The sequence below is a fragment of the Melitaea cinxia genome, chromosome 15 (genome assembly GCF_905220565.1).
Source record: "Melitaea cinxia chromosome 15, ilMelCinx1.1, whole genome shotgun sequence".
Lineage (NCBI taxonomy): Eukaryota > Metazoa > Arthropoda > Insecta > Lepidoptera > Nymphalidae > Melitaea > Melitaea cinxia.
Window position 1 is genome coordinate 5,349,923 of NC_059408.1, and position 17,242 is coordinate 5,367,164.

Below are 17,242 nucleotides of genomic sequence, written 5' to 3' on the forward strand. Positions count from 1 at the left end.
GACGCCAGTTTAATAACACGTTCATTATCGTCCGTGACCATGGCGTCTGTAACGTAACTAAGTTCAGCGTAAGTTCCGTATAATTAAGTGTGTTAGTCACCATGAAAGCTTAAAACAAATTGTAGAATGTAGTGTAAAGAATCTAGTCTAAGATACATCTTAGAACTATAAAACGGCGACGAAGGTTACCTTAAAGGACGGAGAGATATATAAATAGAAAAAATAAACAATAATATTTATTATGATGATAAGATAACAATGAAGTTACAGATGTGATAAGTTTTAACACAAGGTCTCAGAAAATAATTGTCTTTTAGCAATAGCGGGTTTGGTAGATTTTGACTATTTTTGAGTTTAGTGTATTGCATTGCATATTTTATAGCATATCATCCGCTTTGTATGGCTGTTATCCTCCAAATTGGTTTTCTAATTTTAAATAAAATTTGTATAATAATGCTAGCTGATAAATTAAAATAATTACTACGCTATTGATGATTCCCTTATGATAATTTACCGCGTAATAATTAATGAGTTCATTTATTATTACGATTATGTTTGTAATTAATTTGATTGAATAATTTTAAACATAAAACGTGCCTTTGATTTGTTGAGTATTCATCGTATTACTCATCGTTGCATATTATTGAAATAACTATTTATTCGCTTTCTGTATTCTTTAAATAAAAATAATTATGTTTACTAAAAAAAGTAACTTTAATTTTTATCAACAAGTAACACGTAACACGTTATGAAGGACAACTTAAAAACAACTCGTCAGATTTCGTTCATTAGCACCAGCTTTCGAACAATCGAACAAAGAAAGAATCACATCAAAATCGGTACACCCAGTAAAAACAAACACATAAAAAAGAATTCAATCGGATTGAGAATCTCCTCCTTTTTTGAATTCGTTTAAAAACCTCTTTTTACCGAAGTATTTACATTTAACGTTAGTGTACTTACTTGTTCCTGATGGAATTGTGAAGCGCCGTTGTCGACTACCGTTGTTTTCCCCAAGGCGGACCCAGCTACAAAGCAATGCTCCGTTACCGCGCACACTACGGCTCCTTAACCATTGCCAATTTGATGTTATAGCACCGAGTACGTATCTAATGCCTTTCTTTCATATTGGGTGTAAAGGTAGGACTTAGGAGAATAAGTGATAAATAAATTAAAATTAGTTTTATATAGGTACTCGTATATAGAAATAATCATATTATATTTTACTTTATTTTGACGAACTTTTAATTAATGGCTTCGTTTGTTATCGTTTATCAAATAAATATATAATTTATATATCTATTAATTGATTTTTAACATCATTTGAATTTAATAATGTTGTGTAATTTCACAGACGATTTTTCTTTATCTTTCCTACAAAATATTAATGTTTAAGTAAATTTGCATTAAACTTCTTATAGCAACTAACAAAACTAGGATTACAAAGAGTTAAATGTTTTTTCAGGTACTTATGATAAAGAAACGAGTGGAGAGGACTTACAAGGAAAATAGGTATAGGAATTAAATACATCAAATGAAAATATACTTTTTTCATAAAAAAATGATTTTGTATTTCTGATATGTTATCATAATGGATATATCCATTCAAATTGGACAAAAAATGGTTATAATTACAGAACGTTCTTTTAAAGGTACTATTATTATATGTAAGTGAACAGATCAGTATTAAATCGAGCAAATAAAATCAACATTTTACATAAAAAAAAAATATTATAAATATCTTAAACAACGATAGACTAGAAATATTTTACAGTAAAGCTTTACGATCAATACATCGTTTTGCTTACAATGGTAACGAATATTCAAGATGGCTGTTTACTTTTACATTTTCAGTTTTGTTATTAAAATTGTATAGAAAAAATATATATAAAGAAACACCTTTAAGAGTCAATCAATGTCGCTGTATACAGCGACTTTGATTTGATTTTACTTTTTAAATATGTTTTGAGAACGCCACGATATTTCTCAGGTCCACTAGAAGTTATACACATAATTAAAGTTTATATTATTAAGACGCATAATAATAATAATATTTTTTTAAAATTAAAACAACAATTTTAATAAAAATATGGTCACTGTTTTTCGTGACGTTATGCTCTATAAATCTATAGAATATGTAACACATAATTAAAATAAGATCGATAGATCCCGAGATTCATACAAATAAATTTCAATTTTGTTAATAATGTATAGGTAAATACAGTTTAATTTGTTGACTGAGCACTATGCAAATAATTAATGCACGATCATAGCTTCTAGTCGTTCTATCCATTTACTAGTTAAAGATCTACATTTATTATTCATTCATACAAATAATCATCTCGCCTCAGTTTAAATAAGGCTTCGTATTTGCCAATCCATTTCACGGACTGAAATCCGTGATAATTAATTATCCAGTCCAATTATAGATAGGAAAAAGGGTATAAATCTATCGTATTTTATTTATTTTGAATTTACTCTTCATTGTTTTATTGATGAATAACATTTTATATTGTTTCCATATAATTAGGTTTCAATTCAATATAATAAACAATTCGTGAAACAATCTAATTTAATAGGAGAAATAATTAAATAACGCTATTAAGTACACATTTTATTGTTCCTTGACTTTTAATTAGATAAGCTTTTGTTCACGTATCTGACTAAATTATGTTATTAATTATATACCTGTTCATTATTTCTAAATATTAAAAGTGCATCATTTGAATTGTGACAATACCTCATTCTGCAGTTTAGGTAAGTAATATAACTACACACACAAAAATTACACAAATAAATATCATAAAATACTGACTTTGTTACAATAAAATAAAACTTAACAATGCAATCATAAATTAGAATCACATTTTATTTTTACATAATCTTACAGGAACGAGATCTATTTACTACACACTTGGTAATTTCACATTCAGTAATTTTCCACCTCAACTTTCAATTAAAGTAACAATATTTTTGTGTGTATTTGTCACGGTGTTATACAAATGGAAGAACAAGTAAAGGAGTAGGCCTACGCAAACAAAGAAGAATAATATACAGAAGCACACAACGCACTCAGATATGTATATCCTTATTCTCTCCGTCCGGCTGACTGTACTCGCTGGGATGTCTACGCTCGAGTAAGTCCACATTTGATTAGGGTTCAAGTGTGCTCTGAAAAATAGTACACGGTAGTTTTTACAATAATGCATTGAAGACATAAGAAAATATAATGGTTCTCTGAACTTCTAGAACACTTTTAAACAGTTCTGACATATGATAAAAAGAGATTTAGTAATTAAAGACTAATAACAAAAAAATAACTGAGTTATTCTATTTCATTTTAACCAAAGCAGTATTGTTTGTTGTAGACAAATAAGTACTACACAATACGACAAATAGTATACTTATGTCCGTATTGTATATTTAATGATAATTGTTTTTTAAATAAAACAATGAAATCGTGGCACAAGTGTTAACAATAGGTTTTGTTGGTTTTTAAAATAATTTGAAATATGAAAAATAATTTGATTTTATATAAATTTATTTTCAAACAGTTTGAAAGTCTTATCACGTTAAGTATTCGGTGACCGTGTGTATGAATGTGTTAAATAAATGGTTCCAAAACAGAAACAGGTTCTAAGCAGGTTGTGTATTTATAACAACATCTTTAAGTTATGTTTTAAACTCATCTTCTATTTTATATCTTAAATAATATCCTTTATATAATAAAATTACATAAATTAGAGTGTATAGTTTAAAAAAAAGTGATGTATAAGTTTAAAAATATCTTTACCATTTTAAAAACTTCTCGCAAGCGTCACGAGATTATTTTATTGTTTTCTTATTCTGAAAATGTAATAATCATTTTATAAACACTGTTTAAAAACTACATCTATTTTTTAAGTACACTCAACATTTTATTATTAGCGTCTGTGTATACATTGTCACTTTGTGTCGGGCTAATTAAATTTCTTGTCACGATTTTTCCGGTTTGACTATTTCGTTAAATCGCACGCGGCTCATCGCCTGCGCAGTTCGCGAACGAATGATTACATTCTATTGTATAATATATCTGTATTATGTTAGTCTCACACTGTCCATAACGAGTTTAAGGTGATAAGATTACAGTGTGTGTGTGCATTCACAACCATAAGTAACAATATAAGTCTTTTTTTGGTTTGGTATAACTTTGTTTGAATGGGAAACTACCTTAAACAATTAGCACTTAGGATAGTCAAAGACAAATAATACTTTTAATGTTCCTTCATAATAACTTTACTCATTGTTACTGAAATTTGATGGTAGCTATTCATGTGTATCTACATCGCCATGTATAAATATAGTGATTATCTTCCGAAATATTATGTTAACCTAGCACACTGTGACATTTTAAACTGCCTTTTCAAGGTGTCTTTCGATAACGATTGTATTATTACATCTGTAAATATCCAAACTCTTTGAAAAAGATCTGGTAAAATAGGAGTATTACTAAACTGTGTTCAGATAATCTACTGGTCTTTGCAGATTAATCAGCGTACAAGCCGTCTGATAGTAGGCGGTTATTGAAAATTCAACTCTAAGAGTATAACAATCGCGGTGTTGAACTTGCTTCTACCGATTAGCTCCTATCTTGTTCACCACAGGAACAAAATACCCCTTGAGATAAGTATTTACTATTTGGCAGTGATCTTCTCTAAGGTTCTTTATTTGAAAATTCTTCCCCGGTAGGGCTGTTCTAGATTTAAACGAAGATATTTCCTGCTCTACCTCAATTACATCTTCTTAATAACCTAACTAATTTTCGGTTTTTAGATTTTTCTTCATTATAAATCATGAAATGCTTTAGATTGTTAACATTTAAAAACTTTGGCTCTGGCTTTAATTTGAATTCATAAGTTATTGATTAAAGCTTATTGTTTCCACATTAGACACAGGGCTATTACTGCCTCAGTGGTAGAGTTCGTCATCTTACATCAATGGAAACTAGTTAAATGCAGAAAAATTTACATATTCTTCGACCACTCTCACTATTTGTTAATTATTAGTTATATATAATACTGTACTGTCTAACCACTATGTTTGTGTCGGTTCATCAAAAGGATCTTTGGATCCTTGTAACCGTAGTAGGTAAACATTTGAAATATTCTTAGAACATTTACTATTATGCCCGTTATGTTGACAAAAAAGGGGATTCCCGAACAAGAGACCATTTTTTTAGATGTTTTTAGTTGGATCTTGTCTATTAAATATATTTTAGGAACTCCCGAAGCCAGAAGAGAGTCGTTCGTTAAACTATTTACTGGTATTAAAATTAACTTCACTAGTAATCATAAATAAATAAAATTGGTGAGTATGTTAGTAATATTAAAATAATCACTTTATACTAAATTCTTACGTATACACGGTACATATACCAAAATAACATTTTTTACCATTTTTGTCTGTCTGTCTGTTTGTTCCGGCTAATCTCTAAAACGAATGGACTGATTTTGACAGGACTTTCACTGGCAGATAGCTGATGTAATAAGGGGTAACTTAGGCTACTTTTACTTTATTTTTTTTATAACTATGAACTAAACAATAACTATTTTGTTAAATTCCACGCGGATGACGCGGCCACAGCTAGTTATTAATAAATGCTCTACACTCAACCTGGACTAAAATATGAAATCTGTGTCAGGAGTCAGGAAATACATACAAATCTAAAACACAAACGTCCATACTACGGTAAACATCTATTGGACCACAGAAGTATTGGTCGTGTGTGTATTGTGTGAAAATTAATATTATCATTAGTCTTAATCCGTCTACTGCAGACGATTTAGACAGTATCAGACAGACACTGTGTCCTAGGATACTCTTCAGGAAAACGCAGAGTGTAAAATTTATATATTTTTTGACAAACAGCACGCAGTCTACATGGATGAGAATGGAGATATAGTTATTCTTATTAAACAATCACATCGTTCTTTACATTTTTATTTTCATATTTTTAATTTAAAAATCCCTAATCCAACAGTTAATTTATTCTACATAAAATTGAGGAGAAGCCTAATAAAATAAAAACTAACTTATATTTATAATATTAATTTCAAAGTCTATCTCTAGTGTGTAGGTGTATTATCGTGGGTAGATGATAAGTTTCCAAGAATGTTTTTTCAGTAGCGCTATATTGACATTTGCTAGAATTTCACTTTCTATATTTTCTATCCGTAGGTATTTTAAAATTACATGAATATATTGTTTTATATTTTATTTTTATTGAATATAATTACGCTTACAATTTTTACTTTACCTACAGGTAATCACAAGTATTCATCATCATCATCATCATTTCAGCCTATTGCAGTCCACTGCTGGACATTGGCCTCAACAAGTTCGCGCCAAAAATGGCGTGAACTCATGTGTGTTGCCCATAGTCACCACGCTGGGCAGGCGAGTTGGTGACCGCAGGGCTGGCTTTGTCGAACCGAGACGCTGCTGCCCGTCTTCAGCCTGTCTATTTCAAAGCCAGCACGAGTATCACGAGTATTGATTAAAATCATTTGAATAAATCCACTTCCTCCATAACCTCCTAATATTAAATATTTTATTATTTTTTTAACCGACTTAAAAAAAGTAGGAGGTTCTCAATTTTAATGTATTTTTTAATACTTGTTACCTCACAACTTTTTACTGGGTAGACCGATTTCGATGATTCTTTTTTTTTATTCGAAGGTGGTGCTTGTCACGTGGTCGTCATTTAAATTTATCACATTTTAATATATCTAATAAAGCGTATATATTTGACTATTCTTTTAGTTGACCTACATTGTATTACACCTCATAACTTTTTACTAGTTGTACCGATTTTGATGTATCATGTTTTAATCGGAAGTAGATGATTGTTCTGTTGTCTCATGTAAATTTGATTGAAATCTAACGACTACATTTTGAGTAATCTTTGATAACGCGTATTTACTTACGACGACGCGTTGGCGCAACGGTCACAGCACTGCTGCTGTTGCGCTGGCGGTTGTGGGTTCGATCCCCACACATGACAAACATTTATCAATATAAATGTATGGCCAATGCCATACAGATGTTTGCCGTGGTCTGGGTGTTTATGCAGCCCTTATGGGTCTTCCCACCGTGCCAGGGAGAGCACGTTAAGCCGTCGGTCTCGGTTGTTATCATGTACACCTGATAGAGATTGTTACTCATAGTAGCGAATATATCCGCCAATTCGCACTAGAACAGCATGGTGGATTAAGCTTTGATCCTTCTCCTACATGGAGAAAGAGGCCTATGAGGCCAGTCGCGGGATATTACAGGCTGAAGCGTTGTATTACTTGTCGATGTAATTGAAGTCGGTTTTTTGCGAGCAAACAATTATCTTATTTTATGTATGTAATTTTTGTTACATTTATTTATTCTTTTGATAATGTTTACTTTGTTATGTCGTATTCCACTTTGTATAAATACTCGTAAATCCATTGTGTTGGTTTTCAACGCAAAAAATATAAATATAAAGCTTTTGTTGAGTTTGTTCTGCCGCACGAATACGTTTTTTTTTATCTGTGATTCTGTTACGCAGCATTTTTTATCTGCGCACTATCGTTGTAAAACTAAAATCCGTTGCAATATCATTCATTTTTGAAACCAGCGCAGCACTACATTTATCCGGTTTCGGAGCTGATTCAAACCCCACTACACCACATGTTGGGGTAAATCACACAAATAGGGCCAGACAGCTCCCAGATGCACCCCTTGTTTATATATGTCCATTGGAAAATGAACTTTAACTTCAAGTAATAAAGCTTAATGTCTTTAATAATGAAAATTGTAAAGTATTTGAAAAAAGGATCGTGAATGACTGTCGGTCGGTCGTACTCGGGCATTTTGTCGAAAGTTCCTGTACGATTAATAGCTTGAGAGAGTTGTGGAGTGTTTTTTCGCAATATAAGGTGTAATTGTAAGGTTTGCTCAAGATAAAGCCGAGGGGCGAGTGCAGGTGGGTTGTTTCTTCTCTTTTCGGGGCAGTCGCAGGAAGTTTTAACAGGTTTCCTCGACATGTGTTGGGTGGAATGTAAATCGGTTGAAATGTTTCTGGCCCGAGTTTTATTTAGTGAAATACATTCCAAAATAAAACAGCACATAACACTGATAAATTGAGTCCACAACAATCTCGAGTTAATCAACACATGTTTAAATAATTTTTACACAATTTTTTTTATATATTTGTGAATAAAGTAATATTGTATAAATGAGAAAGTTTGTGAAGGTGTAAGCATGTATGTTTGTTATTCTTTCACGCAAAAACTACTCGACTGATTTTAATTAAATTCAGTACGTAGATAGTTGGAGATCTAGAATAACGGATACTTTTTATCTCGACATTCCCACGGGATCGGAAATTAATCGGGTGAAACCGCGTGGCTTATCTAGTGTATTATATATGTATCGATAGAATCAGGGCCCGTTTCACTGTTTGCTGATAGACCTATCTGACGCAACACTCACGACACTATCAGAGAAAATTTAATGATATGTTTATATTTTATTTTTCTCTATATCTGTCAGGATAATCTCAAAGGAATATCATTTTTAAAACCGTTGTAGTTTGATTTTATAACTTTTGATTTGATTGAGACGATCTTCTGTCCATAAGTCCCATCAGCAGGTTATGTGCGAGATAGAGTGAAAAATGCTTATAACTTTTGAAATGATCAAGTTAATAGACCAGTTCAAATTAACTTAATATGAAAATGGAATTGTGGCTATTTAAGTAAATCCATCCGTGTAGCGAACTCTAGATAGATTACGGTTTTAGTGAACATCCGTCCGAAGGGGTAGCCAATTGAAGCTTTTAATTAGAAGTACAGCTGCGATGATTCATAGAACCCGTATAATGCAGCCATTTGAACAGATTATAACCTACGCGGAGAGCCGTGGTTTTATAATTTTGGATTAACTTGCCTTTGTATTTGAATCTTCAACTCCGAGTATTTGTCAGGATTGTTGGTTTCCGAGTTTGAAATTGTGTTTTTTTTATTTCTTATTAAATTGTCCATTTTTACAAACAAAGATTTGGTAAATGTGACACTCTATAGTAACGTATATAAGTCTTAAACAAATATTAAACACTGGCTATATGCATATTTATATTGCAAATATCTGTTGTGTGGCTACAGCAGTAAAGAGTATAGCCAATCCCTTTCTTCCCGTGGGTGTCATAAGAGGCGACTAAGGGATAACATAGTTCCACTACCACCTTGGAACTTAAAAAGCCGACCGATGGTGGGATAGCCATCCAACTGCTGGTTTTGAAATACACAGGCCGAAAATGTGCAGCAGCGTCTTCGGTGCGACAAAGCCAGTCCTGCGGTCACCAACCCACCTGCCCAGCGTGGTGACTATGGGAAAAAATTTTTGGCGTGAGCTTGTGGATGCCTATTTCCAGCAGTGGACTGTGAGAGACTGAAATGATAATGATGATGATAATCTATCACAAATAGTTAAACTTCAGTTCTCCTGTATTTCTTATTTGTTTTTTAATTTACGATATGTGGAAGATACGTTATATGGATAAGCAAATTTTTATATTTTTGACATTGTTCATATTATATATATATATAGCTGAATTGTTATTTTACATAATGACTAGCGGAACCGGCAGACGTTGTCCTGCCCGGAAAACAGCTACTAAATTTGATAGCTTACATACTGATAGCAGCGCCACCTACTGGGTCCAGTTGAATAAAAACTACCCTATCTCCCAAGTTGGACCAAATTACAGATGCTTAAAAAAATTGATAAAAATTGGTTTAGTAGTTTCGGAGTTACATACATTTAAAATTTTCATTGTTACCGCCCACCCCCGTAATCCTTATTGGGCATGAGTTATCCTTAAATCCGCTTATCGGTCATTTCTATATCACATATAGGAGACTCGTACCAATTCTGGAGTCGATAGTTTAAAAACGGGAATTTTCTATTATTAACGCCCCCGCAACAATATAATAAGTAATGTGAAATTGCTAGTTAATACCATGTTTACCGTATGTAAATTAAATTAAAATGCGGTCTACGAATAAGATCAATATAATCATTAATAACTTACGTAAAAACAACATGAACTTTTTGAATAGCAATAAAGTTCAAATTGACTCTACATTTTATTTAGAAAACTTTTATATGGGAAAAAGAAAAGGGCTGGTTTTAGGGGTTTCCCGGCAATTATTCGAATTTTTCGCACCTTTTAAACCTTCCCTAGACCTCCACGAACATTTCAAGACCAAGATAAGATAAATACATTCGGCCGTTTTCGAGTTTTAGCGAGACTAACGATCAGCAATTGATTTTTATATATATAGACTAGTTGACTCGGCAAACGTTGTCTTGCCGCTAAACGCTATTTAAAAATAGGGGTTATTGGTAGAAGGGTGAAAATTTAGGATTGTATGTATTTTTCAACGCCAAATCATAATAAAAGAAAAAATAAATAATTAATCTGAAAAAAAAATTAGGGTCCCTTAACATTTAGGGGGATGAAAAATAGATGTTGTTCGGTTCTCAAACCTACCCAATATGCACACAAAATTTCATGAGAATCGGTCAAGCCGTTTCGGAGGAGTTTAACTACAAACACCGCGACACGAGAATTTTATATATTAGACTAGATTACAAAACATTCAAAAAGGAGTTATAATGGTTTGGTGATAATCTATAGTTCGAGAAAAATAAACTCTTTCGAACTAGATTGACGCCTCCTTTCGAAACATATGTCGGTTTACCGCGACTGTATCGTTTTTGTTATGTATATGTTTATAGACTTGGGTACCTGGCAACGGTTGTTTGTGTATATGAATGATTTATTGTTCATTCACACGTTAATTTATAATCTATAATATATGTACATTGGTATATAAGTAATGGAAAATGTAAATAGATAGATACTAGTTTTTTTTTTCTGCATAGGTAATTATGTATTAAATACACGAAACGAAAGACGTCCTGTCTCGCGAAATGTTAACCGCGTGAAGTGTAAATAACGGTTAACGTTGAAAATTTCCAATTTACTACGTAGTTTTCTGAATTTTTAATCCTTAAAAATGTTCTGCAAAGTCCTAAAAAATTTAAAGAAGAAGAATGAATAAGACGAATGAAATAGGAGAATTTCAATGGAAGACCATTATCGTTCTATAGAAATGCCGTGAATAAAGTATTTATTTACAATAGGTATATATAATTACATTAAATAAATAAATATATCATTTATTTCTCTCACTCTCACATATTACATATAAAATAGAAAAATTAAACTAAGCAAAAAAAGTGCAAAATTAGAGGCAAACAATAAAAAAAAATATATATTATCTTACGTACTTATAATATGTTATAACATATTATTACTAGCTGACCCCGCAAACGTTGTTTTACCATATATATTATTATCCCCTTTAACCCCCCCCCCCCCCCTTATAACTTAGGGCTATCAAAAATATCGACAATACAAACTAAGTGACCAGACGGAAATCCTTACTAAGAGCTAAGATCAGAATTATCTAGTCTGTGAAAGTCTTATGAAATACAATATGTACTAGTAACATTACTTATTTATTTTTAAGATGGATAAGTAAGTCTTCGTGAACTAGAAAATACGCAACATTTATTATTCCTTCAGTCAAAGCGAATGCGTTTACATTTTCTGCTTGCTTATCATGTCTATTTTCATAATTTATCTGTCTCTAAATGTCATTATTGTGCTTATTTGTATTTAATAATAAATAACACTATTTTTGTTTATTTCGTCTGTTTAAATTTTTCGTCTGGTTGCGTGTGTTTTCGGACTTACGGTGCAAATCATAATAATGTTGAGTGTGAAACCATTACTATTCTAATTCTATATTTATCTTTACATACACATTACACATACATTTGCATTTAAATCGAAAATTAATCAAGTTGTTTCAAAGCCTGAGTTTATTTAAATAACTTTTTTAACATCTAATATCTATATTGTCAAGTAGTAGATAACAAATATGAATATACAGTCGATCGTAAAGTACGTAATAATTAGGAACTGATTCTACAGAGATTCATAATACCCGGTATAATATCCGTAGGTTATTTTTGTATCAGAATATAATGATGTTGGATGAGGGAGTGTAATTTAATATTAGCGTTCCGTATTTTGTCTTTGACTTTCATTATTAAATTATAATTTGAGCAAAGTTTGCAATTTTAAGCAATATCCTTTATATCTAAATACGAAATTTCGTGAAAACTATTTAAAATATGTTTTAATAAAAGTTAAGGTGGTTTTACTTTCATCACTTTTAGAGAAGAGCTATGTTTTATGTGTTTACACTTTGTCGCCCTTCCATACTAGTAAGAATAAAAATGACTAAGTGTATTTTAATTTTATTCTGAATTATAGTTATGTAATATTAAGGCGGATAATTGTTTTGTTTTTTATAGTAATTCATTAAATACACGAACTAAATTAGATTTTCCAGAAAATTATGTAGTTACATAAACTTTCTTCCAAAAAACAACCTTGTATAGTATAACTGTTTCTAAATAATCCTATAAACGAAATGAACATACGCTCAATATATTTAAAATTAATATATGTTCTATGTATATTTGTATATATATATATGGAAAACTGTCATATATTAAACTGATGTATTTCCATTTTATACAATTTTGTTTTTAAAATTATATAGCAAAATAATAAAGAGAATGAAACATAAGTTTCACATTTGTAATATATATATAATATATATATTTACTTTAGTTGGTTGACTTAACCTGTATCATCCTACTGCTGTTCATAGGCTAATTTCTTTATAGGAGATAGTCTATAAGAGAAGTATCGGAACTAAACCAAGACGATGCTCCACATCGGATTGGCGGATATATCCTGCTAAGACTTCCCTTCTTCCTTTCCTACTTTACTGTAATAATAAAATATCGACCTATCAAGTGTCAACCGGGAACGAACTTAACATGCTCTCTGAGGGACGGCGGGGAGTACCACTAGGACGGACATCTATACCGGAAGCAAATATTTGTACAAATATGAATACCTATTCCGAGCAGGACTCGAACCCGAAAACGCCGACGTTAAGTCACCATTATAGCGGAGTGTTTGTCATCACTTTTTTCCTTACGTATTTGTTTTTTTTTTACAGAATGATACCCGAAGTCTTCATAGACAAGAGCGAAGCAAATCCTTCGACAATGATGACAGCACACGAACTCTATACAATTCTCACAACAATTTTCTTAAGTAACCAAAATCGATATGACGAATTATATTCAGAAATGCCACATGTTAATAGCCCGAATAGTTTAAGTAAGGATGAAATCAATAAGTTGATCTTAGAATATGCGTATCGGGGAAGTGATATAACATATGCATCAAGTTAGCTCGGAGTTAAAATTGCTTTTTGTTTGATAGTGTTTCTATCGATCTAATACGTAATATGTATATTAAAGCTAGTTTATGAATATAATATTAAATAATGTAACAGTTCTAAATATATATTGAGAATTTATGTTAAATTTTGCTACATACCAAATAAATTATAGACGTTAGTAGCAAAAAGATAATTTATTTATTCAGAAATTCAATCTTTTTAAGTACCGAAGAAAAGTTTTTTTTCTTATTTACCAAATATTAGAGTGTAAAATTTAGTAATGTTCAATATTACAACATTCTTGTACTAAATGAGAGTAATATTTAATAATACTATGTATTAACATCATTACTTAAATAACGATTGTACTATTTTTTATTTATTTATCAGTCTTACGAGTATAGTAATTCGATATATTTTGTAATTATTAAGAAATCATATGAAATTTATAGAATAATTGTACAATACATTTAACGCCAAAGCATGTCTAGTAGGTATTAAGATTCATGTTTTTATTTAATTTTATTAAATTACGAATATATACTTTTACTAATAAAAAATTATTTATCTGCATTTTGTGACTATTATAATTATTTTCCCTATAGTTATTTTCATTTTCGCTTAGACCATATTACTTGCAGGCAATACATTACATGTATGAATATACTGGTAAGGTAATTATTCATACAGACATACTTGACGCGAACTTGTGGAGGCCTATGTCCAGCAGTGGACTGCAATAGGCTGGAATGGTATTCATACAGACTACACTAAAACATTAACCAATTTATATTTATTTATTGTTATGTCTCAGTCACAAATTTAAACAGGATATGCTTTAAATACAAAACAACTATTGGTATGTTAATATCATTTTTGGAATGTATATTATATTTTAATATTAAACTATTCATGTGTGTAAAATTTGTAGACAGTGGTAACAAAATTTATTATACTCCATCACAGACATACATAATCGATATTTATTTTTAAAACTTAAGATCACGCTTCAGCCTGCAATACCCCACTGCTGGGCCGGCCTTTTTCTCCATGTAGGAGAAGGATCAGAGTTTAATCCACCACGCTGCTCCAATGCGAGTTGGCGATTATATTCCCTACTATTGAGTAACGATCGCTATCAAGTGTACATGATAACAACTGAGACAGACGGCTTAACGCACTCTACGAGGCACGGTAAAGAGATCCATAAGGACTGCACAAACACCCATACCATGGCAAACATCTGTATGGCCAATACAAATTTGGCGTTTGTAATGTGCGGGGATCGAACCCGTAACGCCGTCAGCCGCCGTAATTTATCAAAAATTAAGATAAGAATTTCTAAATTATAATAAGGTATAATTGTATTAATTTCAACTTTAGAGAAAAAATGTTTTATATTTTTTTAGTAATATAATTTATTATAATAATTTTAGACGAATACTATATTTTATAGATATTCTATAAAAGGTCAATTTCTGCTAAAATATGTCAAAATATACGGCGTGTAAGGATGAGAAGTGGCTCGGATAAGCCACGTCAAGTATTATGATATGTTCAATCACAACGAGTAACGACATTTTCTGACATGTTTTGTATCCGTTTCGTGGAACACGCGTAGGAAAGTGATGTATACCTGATGTAATATAATAAAATTACGAGAATATCCTTTTTTTAAATTAAAATTTAGTAAACAAAGCTGACCAGACGAAATTTGTATCGCACTTTTTTGAGAATGTTTCAGATTTTCTTTTTTTAATTTCTTTTATACAAATATCCTACCAAAAATCTGAATCTGTTGGGGAAGTACCAGACCTTAGTACTTACTATCAATTAGTGTTGTGATCCTGTGATGAGTAAGGTAGCTTGAGATCCTTAGCTACTCCACTACCCAACCCCGTAGGATCAGATCGTCAGGTGGGTCTACGTCTGTTCACCACCCTAATCATATTAAAAAAAAAATACAAACCATACCTGGATAGCAACGGGAATAAAAAAAGAGTGATCTAAATTGTCGCAGTTGGAAGCTATGTATGTAGTATATAATATGTAATTTTTGTTTGTATAGTTACCTATAGTATGTTCTCAGTTATTATGTTTTTCATTTATCTTTTGAAAGAAAACTAAAAAGTTTGACATTACTCTAAAAATACGTAACTGTTATTGTAAAACATCTATCTATACTAATAAATGGATGATGCAGCAGATCCGGGACCCTCCAAATAAAGTGGCTGAAGGCCAGGCAGGGGTTTTGGTCGGTATTGCACCTCCGAGTGCTGAAGCCAACATACGGTCTAGGAATACCTACCCGGGTATTCTGGATGTCACCCGTAAATGGGTTCTCCTACGATAGCAAAAAAAAAAACTAATAAATGGAGAGCCGGTTTTCATGTTCGGTTATACTGCGAAAACTACTGATCGGAATAATACTTATACCATAAGCAGCGTGTTTTGGCGAAGGTTTTAGTATTTATGATATGTTGGTGATTACTTATTGTGTAAAAAAATATCGACGGACAGTGGTCGATAGTTTTTAATAAAATTAAAAGAAATCCAATTTCGTTCAAGCAAACGATCAAAAGAATCTGTAAACTATAGAAATATTTCCTTTTACAATAACTTAAAATATTACTCCTTAAGCTGTGTGGTTACGGCAGTAAAAAACATAGCCACCCCCTCTCTTCCCGTGGGTGTCGTAAGAGGCGACTAAGGGATGACACAGGTCCCTTGGAACTTATAAGGCCGAGCGATGATGGGATAACCACCCAACTGCTGGTTTTTAAATACACAGGCCAAAGACGGGCAACAGCGTCTTCGGTGCTACAAAGTCAGCCCTGCGGTCACAAACGCGCTTGCCCAGCGTGATGACTATGTGTAAAACACATGAGTTCGCACCATAATGTCTGGCGCGAACTTCCTCTGTCCAGCAGTGGACTACGGTAAGTTGAACTGAACGTGAACTGCTCCTTATCTAATAAAGAAAATTTAAGCTCTCGTAAAACTTTAAAGCAATTTTATCGGATTACTCATTTATAAGCTAAATAAAATTGAGTTATTGATCTATGAAAATGTAAGTCGTCTTAAGTAAGATTAAATTTCCACTCGTGTACAAAACGCCAACGTTCATTAGAACGAAGATTTCTCGAAATTTATTCCAGCCTTATTGATTTATTGAACCTACGAATTTTTATAGCGATGTTATATATAAAAACTTCATCCTCTTTAATTGGCTGAATTAGCTGATAGCACAAAAATAAGTCCGACTTGTTTATATAGTAATATTATTATGACTGTATGTAACTATGTTTTAAAATATCATTATATATCTTTTTACAAAATATAAATTAGTATTTAAATAATTAATAATTACAACTGACGTGATGTAGATAGATAATAATACCACATTACGACTATTCTAATCATATATAGAATACGCTAAGGTTTAAGATGTTTGCTTCCCATTTTAGAAAAAGCCTCACAATTATTCCACATATATTATATATCATTTTATAGATAATTGCTTGCTCTACCGATGACAAAAAAAAAAAATATATTATAAAAAATATTATAAGCAATATTTAATTTAAATATTGCTTTTGTTTCAGAATTTAAATTTTGTAACGTGATAATTATTACTTTTATTTAGTGGGCATTATTCGCACAGGTATTGTTAGTTTATTCTTAAATGATTAAAATGTTTTAGGTACATGTCGTATCTCTTGAATTTGCCTGCCGTTGTAAACAAATAAAGGTCGGTATACAGTTTTTAAATATTATAAGTAAATTTATTTGCTTTTTAAATGTTAATTGATACGATTTTTTTTTTGCATATT

At 31.5% G+C, this 17,242-nt stretch overlaps 1 long non-coding RNA gene across 1 annotated transcript; it reads right to left on the reverse strand.

Moving 5' to 3' along the window:
* Nucleotides 1-2,554: 2,554 nt before the first annotated feature.
* On the reverse strand, nt 2,555-4,044 carry LOC123660455. The gene is made up of 2 exons (XR_006744196.1): nt 3,794-4,044; nt 2,555-3,171 (listed from the first exon to the last, which is right to left on the reverse strand). It is a non-coding gene; the product is annotated as an uncharacterized LOC123660455 (long non-coding RNA).
* Nucleotides 4,045-17,242: the final 13,198 nt, after the last annotated feature.